This window comes from Podarcis bocagei, assembly GCF_964188305.1.
Source record: "Podarcis bocagei genome assembly, chromosome: 16".
NCBI lineage: Eukaryota > Metazoa > Chordata > Lepidosauria > Squamata > Lacertidae > Podarcis > Podarcis bocagei.
This window is the reverse complement of record NC_138142.1, coordinates 19,788,391-19,799,297: the sequence shown is the minus strand read 5'-3', so window position 1 is coordinate 19,799,297 and position 10,907 is coordinate 19,788,391. Positions and strand designations below refer to the sequence as shown.

The 10,907-nt window shown below is 46.9% G+C and overlaps 1 long non-coding RNA gene across 3 annotated transcripts; it reads right to left on the bottom strand.

The window, feature by feature from the left end:
* Nucleotides 1–1,664: 1,664 nt before the first annotated feature.
* On the bottom strand, nucleotides 1,665–10,013 carry LOC308576065. 3 transcript variants are annotated; one of them, XR_014003043.1, is made up of 4 exons: nucleotides 9,832–10,013; nucleotides 9,232–9,294; nucleotides 7,049–7,243; nucleotides 1,665–2,197 (listed from the first exon to the last, which is right to left on the bottom strand). It is a non-coding gene; the product is annotated as an uncharacterized lncRNA (long non-coding RNA). The 3 variants fall into 3 exon arrangements; XR_014003044.1 differs by lacking the exon at nucleotides 7,049–7,243; XR_014003045.1 differs by lacking the exons at nucleotides 1,665–2,197; nucleotides 7,049–7,243 and adding an exon at nucleotides 4,706–5,337 and having other exon boundaries at nucleotides 9,832–9,976.
* Between the last annotated feature and the right edge of the window lie 894 nt (nucleotides 10,014–10,907).

Below are 10,907 nucleotides of genomic sequence, written 5' to 3'. Positions count from 1 at the left end.
ACGAAGAAGGGCCTCAGATAATGATTGCAGGGTCCTGGATGGTTCATATGGAAAGAGGTGGACCTTGAGGTTTTGCGGTCCTGAGCCATTTAAGGATTTTATAGGTCAAAACCAGCACCTTGAATTGGGTCCGGAAACTAACTGGCAGCCAGTCAGGGCAAGTCAGGCCAGGATCGGTGTAATATACCCAAACCGTCTTGCCCCAGTCGGCAACCTGGCCACCAAATCCAGCTGAAGTTTCCGAACCGACTTCAGAGGCAGCCTGATGTATAATCCATTGCAGTAATCTAACCTTGAGGTTACCAGAGCCTAGACAACAGAAGTTAGGCTATCCCTGTGTGGATAGGGGCTGAGCTGTGCCACCAGTTGCCGTTGATGGAAGGTACTCCATGCCACCAAGGCCACCTGAGCCTCGAGTGACAGCAAAGGATTCAGAAGCACCCCAAAGTTACGTACCTGCTCCATCAGAGGGAAGGTAGCCCCATCAAGAGCAGGCAACCTCCCATCCATCTGGTCTAGGGAGCCACCCACTAACAGTGTCTCTGTCTCATCTGGATTGAGCTTCAGTTTGTTGGCTCTCATCCGGTCCATTACCCAGGCAAGACATCGGTCCAGCACATCCTCAACCACACCTGCAGATGTAAAGGAGAAATAGAGTTGTGTGTCATCGGCATATTGCTGACAACCACCCTCCAAAACTCCAGATGACCCCACTCAACAGTTTCATGTTGTTGTTCAACAGCATGGGGGATAAAATCAAACCCTGAGGAACCCCACATGGGGCTGAAGAACACTCTCCAAGCATCACCCTCTGGAGACGACCATCCAAGTACAGTGGTACCTCAGGTTACAGACGCTTCAGGTTACAGATGCTTCAGGTTACAGACTCCGCTAACCCAGAAATAGTACCTCGAGTTAAGAACTTTGCTTCAGGATGAGAACAGAAATCACGCGGTAGTGGTGCAGCGGTAGTGGGAGGCCCCATTAGCTAAAGTGGTACCTCAGGTTAAGAACAGTTTCAGGTTAAGAATGGACCTCCAGAATGAATTAAGTTCTTAACCTGAGGTACCACTGTAAGACCGGAGCTTCTGCAAAACAGTGCCACCCACCCGCAACTCAGACAGCCACTCCAGAAGGATACCATGGTTGAAGGTATCGAAAGCCATTTTTATTTCTCTCTGCAGCCAAGCCTGCACATTTACGTTTTGGCCCCGAGACCAGACTAACATAATTCCACACCACACTTCACTTTGCATTCCTATTCAAGGAGACGTTCTCCACCCCTTTCAGACACTGGAACAAAAGCGTAGGGTCAGACACACTAAAAGCGACAAGAGGGTTCAACAAACAGGTTTGATAGGGTCGGCATTCCAGGGTGCAGCCTCTATACTGCTGGAGATCAGTATTTTTGAGAGATTAAACTTCTCAGACTTCCCTGGGGAAGAGGGATTGACGGTTACACCACTCTGGGAATTGTGTGCATATAAATGCACCTATTAATGAAAGTTGCATTAATGTATTAAATTATAGGCAACTCACCACTGATGTGTGTTCAAGACACACATGACTGCGCCCATGCGCATCACCGCAAACCTGGAAGTGGCATGAAAAGGGGCAAAAATGGCCCTGAAAGAGCACAAAAATGGCAAAAGTGGCACAAAAATAGGATCTAGTAATCTCTTGAACCTTTGCAAGTGCAATCCCAGGACCCTTTGCACTGACATTTGAGGCCTGTGGAGAGCAAGGAGGTTTGTGGTGGAGTTTGGTGGTTGTTTGTTCTGAAGGGGTTTTCAAAGGTTTCCAGAGGTTCAAAGGGTTGTTTGAAGGCTTTTTCCAGTGGTGTTCCCAATATATGCATAAATGAGGAGTTGCCTGTACAGAAAATTGCTTTGCAAAAAATTGTATATTAGGGGAAATTCGCTGTGAAGCTTTGTTGAGGATACTTTAAAAAAATAAAATCCAAATTGGTTTAGAAAAGTGCAGAAAAAACAAGAAGCATAGAGAACTGATACTGATGGATCAACCCATGCCTAGCTCAGAGGATCCCACTGTCCTGTTGAAATGAGATTCACCTGCCAGCTTTGGTTCCTAGAACTGGGGCAGAAACAGTTTGCAACATGGTCCTTTGCCAGCTTACAGAACGGTTGGGACAGGCCTGCTGGGCACCCACTGCTATTTCTTCATCCCCGCTTCTTTCCTGTCAGAAACATTTTGAGTGAGACAATGCTGTCCGTCTCTCTTGGGCTCCTTTCCAAGGATTTCCTCATGACTGCAGGTCTGATGCTCTGACAACAACATAACAAATTAAGTCTTTGTGGTGCTGTTGCGCTAATGAGGGTTGCTTGGCAGTTTCGCCCTGGGAGTAGGTCTGCCATCTCTGGATGTTAACCATTCTGATACCTGAGCAGGTTTCAAAGGGAGAGTCACCCGACATGAGCTAACTGTAAACATTCTCTGCCATTATTTATTCATATTGAAACAACCAAGCTAATCATTAAACCAATTAATACAGCCAAACAAAACAGGCCAGGAAGGTGTTTCAAGATGAGGGCCACATTTCCTTCTTAGCAAGCTTCTGGGAGCTGTTTGCCAGTGGTGGGTGGGGCTGGAAACAAATGTAGGTTGTCTAACAAATGTCTAATTTACCTTTCTCCCATAGGATAGTTTACACCCACCCACAAACCCACACCTGTCTCTATGCTCCAACCAGCAAGGAAGGGGTGTTATCAGAGTTCCGCCAGGCCAACACATTAAAAGGTCTGTAAAGGACACGGGTGGTGTGGTGCTGTGAGTTAAAGCACAGAGCCTAGGGCTTGCCGATCAGGTCGGCGGTTCAAATCCCCGCGACGGGGTGAGCTCCCATTGCTCGGTCCCTGCTCCTGCCAACCTAGCAGTTTGAAAGCATGTCAAAGTGCAAGTAGATAAATAGGTACCACTCCGGCGGGAAGGGAAACGGCATTTCCGTGCACTGCTCTGGTTTGCTAGAAGCGGCTTAGCCATGCTGGCCACATGACCCAGAAGCTGTACACCGGCTCCCTTGGCCAGTAAAGAAAGATGAGCGCCGAAACCCCAGAGTTGGCCACGACTGGACCTAATGGTCAGGGGTCCCTTTACCTTTACGTAGGTTTATTTGTTTTTTTATCTTATATTTTGGAAATGTACATCCAGGTTTTTTTCCCCTTAATTTTTTGGGGGGCGCCCAAGAGAGTGGGGCCCTAAGCTATAGCTTGTTTAGTTTATGCAAAACGTCAATCCGGCACTGGCCGAGCGCGCAGAAAGAGACCCGCGCCCAATGGCCAGGGATGATGGAAGGGCCACTGGTTCCTCATACCTGTCTTAAGACCATGAAAGAACCTCACAAACAAATATATCCTAAAATAGGCTGTTCTCTTCTATCGCTGGTACTACATTTTAAGCAGTCAAATTAGGTTAGCTTTTCTACATTGTTTTGTATGAGGCTCTATGGATTTATTTTATGTACTTTCTTTTAAAAAAGTTTTTATTTATACTTTTCAGGTTTATACATTTCATTAGTTTTACAATCAATTTAACATTTCAAATTTTGACTTCCTTCCCCCTCTTTCTGCGGTTCCTTTATTTTTTAATATATTTTGAAGATCCAAATTCATTTAATTCGCTCATTTAATTGTCTACTTTAAATATATACTCTTATGAAACTGCAGGTTGTTACAATAATCTTGCCAATGTTTTTATCTGTTTGAAACTTATCTGTCAATATCAAATAAACCATTTCCATTCTTTTATAAAAAAAGTTTGTTATCTTGATTTATTATTCCGGTAATTTTCTGTGCATTTCTGCATATTTCATACAAAAACTTAATGGATACACAAATTTATGGAATATTCTCTGCACTTGTGGACCTGGTTCTTTTTTTATCATTTACACGTTAATTTTCTTGTTGTTTATTTGGTAACTGTGAGGTGACTGGGGCACAATTTTGTGGAGGGGTGGCGCACTGATAAACTGACCGTGAGCAGAGGTATTGGGGTCTGGGGCTGTAGGCAGTCGAAGACCTGCAACTGTTTTTGCAGTAGTGTCCCTCTCTCTCCCACATCTAGCCTTGACAAGCTGACTTCTTGATGCCTTCCAGTGAAAGTGTGAACAGTTAAGTGGAAAGGATGCTACCAATTTAAAGGTAAAGGTAAAGGGACCCCTGACCATTAGGTCCAGTCATGGCCGACTCTGGGGTTGTGGTGCTCATCTCGCTTTATTGGCTGAGGGAGCCGACATACAGCTTCCAGGTCATATAGCCAGCATGACTAAGCTGCTTCTGGAGAACCAGAGCAGCGCACGGAATCGCCGTTTACCTTCCCGCCGGAGTGGTACCTGTTTATCTACTTGCACTTTGAGGTGCTTTCGAACTGCTAGGTTGGCAGGAGCAGGGACCGAGCAACGGGAGCTCACCCGATCGCGGGGATTCGAACCACCGAACTTCTGATTGGCAAGTCCTAGGCTCTGTGCTTTAACCCACAGTGCCACCCGTGTCCAATTTATACTAAATTTAAACTTATAACTACCAATTTATACTAAAGCAATTCTGGATTTACTCTCTCTCACACACAAAATTCTAGCAACTGGTTCTGAATCACTGAATCCCTTTTCTTTTTTAGGTTATCCTTTTCTTCGTCGCCTAGCAACACTGCTTTGAAACTGCAGCAACCCCCCACCCCACAAAAAAACACCCCCCCCCCACAAACCTTGCTCCTAGATAATTCTGAACTGGAGCTTCTTTGATCTGCCCTAGGGATTAGATCCTGCCTGCTCTTCTGTGCATTAGTAAAGAACATTTCCCAAATGTTCACCCACATTTTGCAGTGGCAATGACACTGTTACTAAATCATGATTTGTTGAAATTTTTTTTAATTTTTTTTTTTTTTAAGTTTGAATGTGATTGCTGTGTTCTCTCAAGTGTGGACCGGCAAAGCACGACTGAGGCTTTTGGGGGTTCCTGTGCCTTTAGTTAAATGTTTCCTGCTGTCAGCTTCTGCCACTCCTATTGCTTCTTGCTGAGCATGGCCTCGGCGTGGCTGGAGGGTTGATGGGAGTTGTGGTCCAAAACAGCTGGAGGGTGGCAGGTTGGGGATCAAACCTGCAAGCTTGCTGCTGTCAGCACCACGTTCTAACCAATTTGGGATTCCAGTGTTGGTGACCTGGGTTCTCTACCCCTTTCTCTACGTTTCCTTGGCTTGAGGTCTGCATTCCCTCCTGGGCCACTTTCCAAGGGGCAGGTGGACAGGGCTGGAACCAAAAGGACTCTTGTCTTTGAACATTAGACTAGGGCCACATCTGGATCCAGGCCCTGAAGTTCCCCAATCCTGGTAAAGAGGGAAAGATAGCAAAGTAAACAGCAGAGTCTTACATTATCAATAAGATTCAAGATGTATAATTGTCAAAGGCAGCTCAGACATTTCATTTCCTAAATTGGGATGGACCACCATACACATTTTGTACGCCAAATATTCCACGTAAAATTCCTGGCACCTCTGTTCATTTAAAATACTTTCTGCCACTTTTGAGTACAGGATTCTCAAGGTAACTAACAAAGGCACAACGGGTTAGCAGAAAAATAATAAGCTAGAACATTTTTTTTTATTAAAAAAAAGTGATGTTACTATATTTTCGGATGAAGAAATACAAATATTGGCCACTCCTAATACTGGATGAGCATTATAATTTTAGGATTATAATTCACAGGGCCAGGAATTTCAGGGTTTTAAGAGAAGGTAAAGGTAAAGGGACCCCTGACCATTAGGTCCAGTCGTGGCCGACTCTGGGGTTGCGGCGCTCATCTCGCTTTGTTGGCCGGCATGACTAAGCCGCTTCTGGCAAACCAGAGCAGCGCACAGAAATGCCATTTACCTTCCTGCCGGAGTGGTACCTATTTATCTACTTGCACTTTGACGTGCTTTCAAATTGCTAGGTTGGCAGGAGCAGGGACCGAGCAATGGGAGCTCACCCCGTCATGAGGATTCGAACCGCTGACCTTCTGATCGGCAAGTCCTAGGCTCTGTGGTTTAACCCACAGCGCCAAGAGTCAGTCCCAATTCGACTTGGAGATGCTGGTGATTGAATGCAGGCAAATCAGATGGTCTGACATTGAGCTGTGGCCCTTCATTGTATCAAGCCAGACCATTAGTCTGTCTAGGTCAGTGTTGTACACACAGGCTGGCAGCAGCTATTCAGGATTTCAGGCAAAGTCTTTCGCTGCCCTTTCTACGAATGCCGGGAACTGAACCTCAGATCTTCTCAGGCAAAGCCAACACTCTACCACCAACCATTCGACAAATCCTACCCTGTACAATGTTTTGCGCATGTGGAACTGAAGCGAAACTCTTATGGGGTTGGAGATAAAGTTTTATGTTGTTTCCGAAACCATTTTGATTAAAAAATCAAGGACGCCATCTTCCCGCGTTGTCTAATCACCACCCACTCAAATCTGGACTGGCTTTATATTGAGCTCCTTCTTTTACGCTAATCACAGTAAGTTCATGGGTGCAAGAGTGGGGGAGGAAAGACGCCACTCCCTTCTGAGGTTGTTTTGATGTTTAACTATATTCACAGCTGAAACAAAGGGCGGCGTGCCAACAGATTAACATGCTGAACAAGGCAGATGAACACACCCACCTACACGAATTAATTACGCCGTGATGGTTTTGAGCCATCCACTGTGGATCATTCCCTGTGTTAAAATGGGCAACTGCTGCCACCGACAACAGCAAGAAATTGTTACGGCATGGAGTGTTTGCGATTCTGGTTGTTTCATCCTGTTCTGCAACAGTGTTCATTTGCCTAAGTCTCTGCTATAGAGCTTTGGGCGTATCCATCAGAAAGCCCAGCGTAATTGCTTCTGCAATTATTTTTAAGCCTGGTGCCTTGGCTGATTTAAAAGTTTTTATCCAGTGTACACATAACAAGGGACGCTATCCCAGAGAGATAAGTGGGACTTTAATTCATAAGGACTGTGATACACGATGATCAAAAAGACATAGCTGAATTGTTTTAGAGTTGTAGGATATACAGTGGTACCTCGGTTCCTGATTGTCTCCGTTGACTAACATTTCGGAACCCAAACACCGAAAACCCAGAATTAAATGGTTCCGTTTTCAAACACGCCTCAGAAATTGAATGGTTTCCGCTGCATGTTTTTCAATTTTCTCTGTTGCATATACAGCCAGTCCTTTGCGCCTCGGTTTTCGAATGTTTCGGAATTCAAACAGTCTTCTGGAATGGATTACAGTCAAGAATCGAGGTACCACTGTACTATGAACAGGGCTGGCTTCACTGCTAGGTGATGAGGGGTGGGGAAAGAGACTGCTATGCGCTACATGACCTGTCCTGTATGGTACCCCCACCAAACTAGGTCTATTGACCTCAGGTGTGGTTCAGGATGCTATTTTGTCACCTGTTGGTACTGGTGCAAGGGGAAGAATCTGTAACATGGGGATAATCCTTAGTGGCCAGATGGAAAAGGGAACAGGTGACTATACATTTAAGAAACCTTTAGTTTCATTGGCCCAGTCCTGTGGAACTCTCTGCCACTAGAGATTCAGCAGGCCCCTTCTCTGCCAACTTTTAAACAGCTGCTGAAAACTATTCCGTTCTGCCAGGCTTACACAGGGACGTAAGAACAACACATCCTGCCACAATGGTTGAGGTCTGATTGTAATTTTTTAATATATATTTTGCAATGCATGGTTTTATGTATTCTTCTAAAGCACGTGGATATTTTTCCTATGAAACAGTGACATATATATATAACAAATATATATAAATGTAAACAAATAAATGAATGTGTATTCAATTGAATTTCTCCCCACTCACTTTCCTGGATCAAAGCAGTTTATCCATGAAATGTGTGGTGTGGCAGGTGGAAAGTGACTTTTATCTGGGAGGCCAAAGCCCAGAGAGTCCAAGGTTAAAGCAGGGGGCGGGTGTTGTTTGGCTCAGGAGGACTGTCTAGCTGGGTAAGAGTCGCTCGGTTGTTCCACCTGTGAGAGCTGCCAGTCACTGCAGGCTGGTGGGGGAGCCAAAGGACAGCAGGCCGCACCTTTGCAACACCCCTCCTAGGATGCCAACTTTGCCTCTGCTCTCCCACCTTGAGCCGCAGTTTTGTGTACAGACACTGATCCCATGATAATGCTTATCACATCTGCCACTGATTACTGCACATTGACCTGCTGTTCAAGCAGGAGGAGATAGCAAAGCTGATCTCTGGGTTTTCACTACACAGACACACACACATGCTTCCTTGGCAGTCCAAAATGTAGGCTGCACCAAGCAAACTCTTGCAATATTTTGAAAAACGATGCAAGAGAGGCTGTGTGGTATAGTGGTTAGAGATGGGGCCGGCAATTTTTTTTGGCCACGGGCCGGTCCACTGTCCCTCAGACCTTGTGGCAGGCCAGAGAAGTGGCATTGGAGGGGTGGGGAGCTGGAAGAAGAGGCGAGGGGGGCAAGAAGTCCTCCTCCCCACCCCACCCCCATTCACTGCGCTTAACTGCCAGGGGCTGCAGCCGCCACCGCCACCTGACCCACAGGAGCACCAGGGTAGCGGCGGAGGGAAGATGAGCAGTGCAAAAGGGCTGGCTCTGGGGAGGGGCTGCTTAAAATCGCGGTCCGCCAGCTCAGCCTTGCCCCCTTCCTCCTCTAGGCAGGGCAGGGAGAAGCCAGGAGGAGGGAGGGAGGAGGCGCCGCCACGGGGTGTGTGTATGTGGGCAAATAGAAAGGCGCGGGGGGGGGATTTTAAGTTGTGGGTGAACATATCAGACGACACAGCGATTCACAGGCCAGAACAGAACTGAACTGAAGGGTTCAGCCAGCCTGCTTATATAGAGCTCCACTACAACGCAACAGTAACAACTTTCTGTAACTATCCAATCACTGAACGTCACTTTCAATCCCTTATTTGCATATGTGGACCTGAGTGAAAACTATCTACAGTATCCCCCTGCTGGCCCACGGTGAGAACTTCAGTACATAACAGAAATGGAGCAGCCCAAATGAACAGAATCCCCACGTCAATCCATGGACAGTCTGCAGGCCGGATCCTGAAGGCAATTGGGCCTGATCCGGCCCGCAAACCTTAGTTTGCCAACCCCTGGGTTAGAGTGTCAGACTAGGATCTGGATGGCCAGAGTTCAAATCCCCACTCAGCCACGTGAAGCTCACAGGGTGGTAACCTTGGGAAGATTTCTGCAACCTATGCCTACCTCACAGTGTTGTTTTGAGGATGGAATGAGGAGGGAGAGAACCATGTACGCCACCAGGAGCTCCTGGGAGGGGAAAAAAGGCAGAATATGAGTGCAATAAAAATAAAAATAATAAGTTATCCAGATGCATTTCAAGCAAGAATTAGATTTCTTACCCGAAGTCTCAGGGTGGGTTAAAGGTAAAGGTAAAGGTACCCCTGCCCGTACGGGCCAGTCATGTCCGACTCTAGGGTTGTGCGCCCATCTCACTTAAGAGGCCGGGAGCCAGCGCTGTCCGCAGACACTTCCGGGTCACGTGGCCAGCATGACGAATCTGCTCTGGCGAGCCAGCACCAGCGCAGCACACGGAAACGCCATTTACCTTCCCGCTAGTAAGCAGTCCCTATTTATCTACTTGCACCCAGGGGTGCTTTCGAACTGCTAGGTTGGCAGGCGCTGGGACCGAGCAGCGGGAGCGCACCCCGCCGCAGGGATTCGAACTGCCGACCTGACGATCGGCAAGTCCTAGGCGCTGAGGTTTTACCCACAGCGCCACCCACAGGGTGGGTTACAACAATATAAAAACACAACATTAAAATCAGTTAAAACACATTTAGTTACCTCTATACCTCTGACTCTTTTGATCTCTGCGCGTTTGGGGCTTTTCAGTTTGCAACAAAAGGCAAGGAAGGGGTGACAGACAGAAGTTCACAAAATGTGGCATGGAGAGCATGGATAAAGGAATGTTTATCTCCCTCTATCATAACCCTAGAACTCGTGGACATCACATGAAGCTGAAAGTTGGCAGATTCCACGCAGATCCAAGAAAGGACTTATTCATGCAGCACTGTTAACCTACGGAACTCACCGCCACAGGACGCAGCGAAGGCCGCCAAATTGCATAACTTCAAAAGAGCAACGGACAAATTCACGGACGATCAATGGCTACTAGCCACGATGACTATGCTCTGCCCCCACAGTCGGAGGCAGCATCGCTTCTGAATACCAGTTGCTGGAAACCCTCCTTGAGGGTTTTCGCATTGGGCCATCTGGTTGTCTGCTGTGATGCTGGACCGGATGAGCTGTTGCTGGCCTGATCCAGCAGCCTCTCCTGATACTCTTGTCCACCTCCTAAGAACAAGGCTAGGCTCCTTCTCTGCCCGGTCAGTTGGCAACCCTGCCAGCTCTTCTCCCTTCCCGTGTGTGCCTGCGCTTAGAGCACCCCATAGCTTCACAGAGCGTGAAAGGTCAGGCCTCAGCTGCACCCCCTACCCAGGGCCGGATTTAGGTTTGAAGAGGCCCTAAGCTACTGAAGGTAGCTGTCCTTTGTCAACAACAAATTGTCACTGTTTTTGTGTTGAATATATGCTATATGGTAATTTATGGACCTAATAGGTATCGAAAGCCATTTGCACATACAGAATGTTGGCACCCTATATATACAGTGGTACCTCGGGTTAAGTACTTAATTCATTCTGGAGGTCCGTACTTAACCTGAAACTGTTCTTAACCTGAAGCACCACTTTAGTTAAGGGGCCTCCCGCTGCCGCTGTGCCGCCGGAGCACGATTTCTGTTCTCATCCTGAAACAAAGTTCTTAACCCGAGGTACTATTTCTGGGTTAGCGAAATCTGTAACCTGAAGCGAATGTAACTGAAGTGTATGTAACCTGAGGTACCACTGTATAGAAATGAGCAA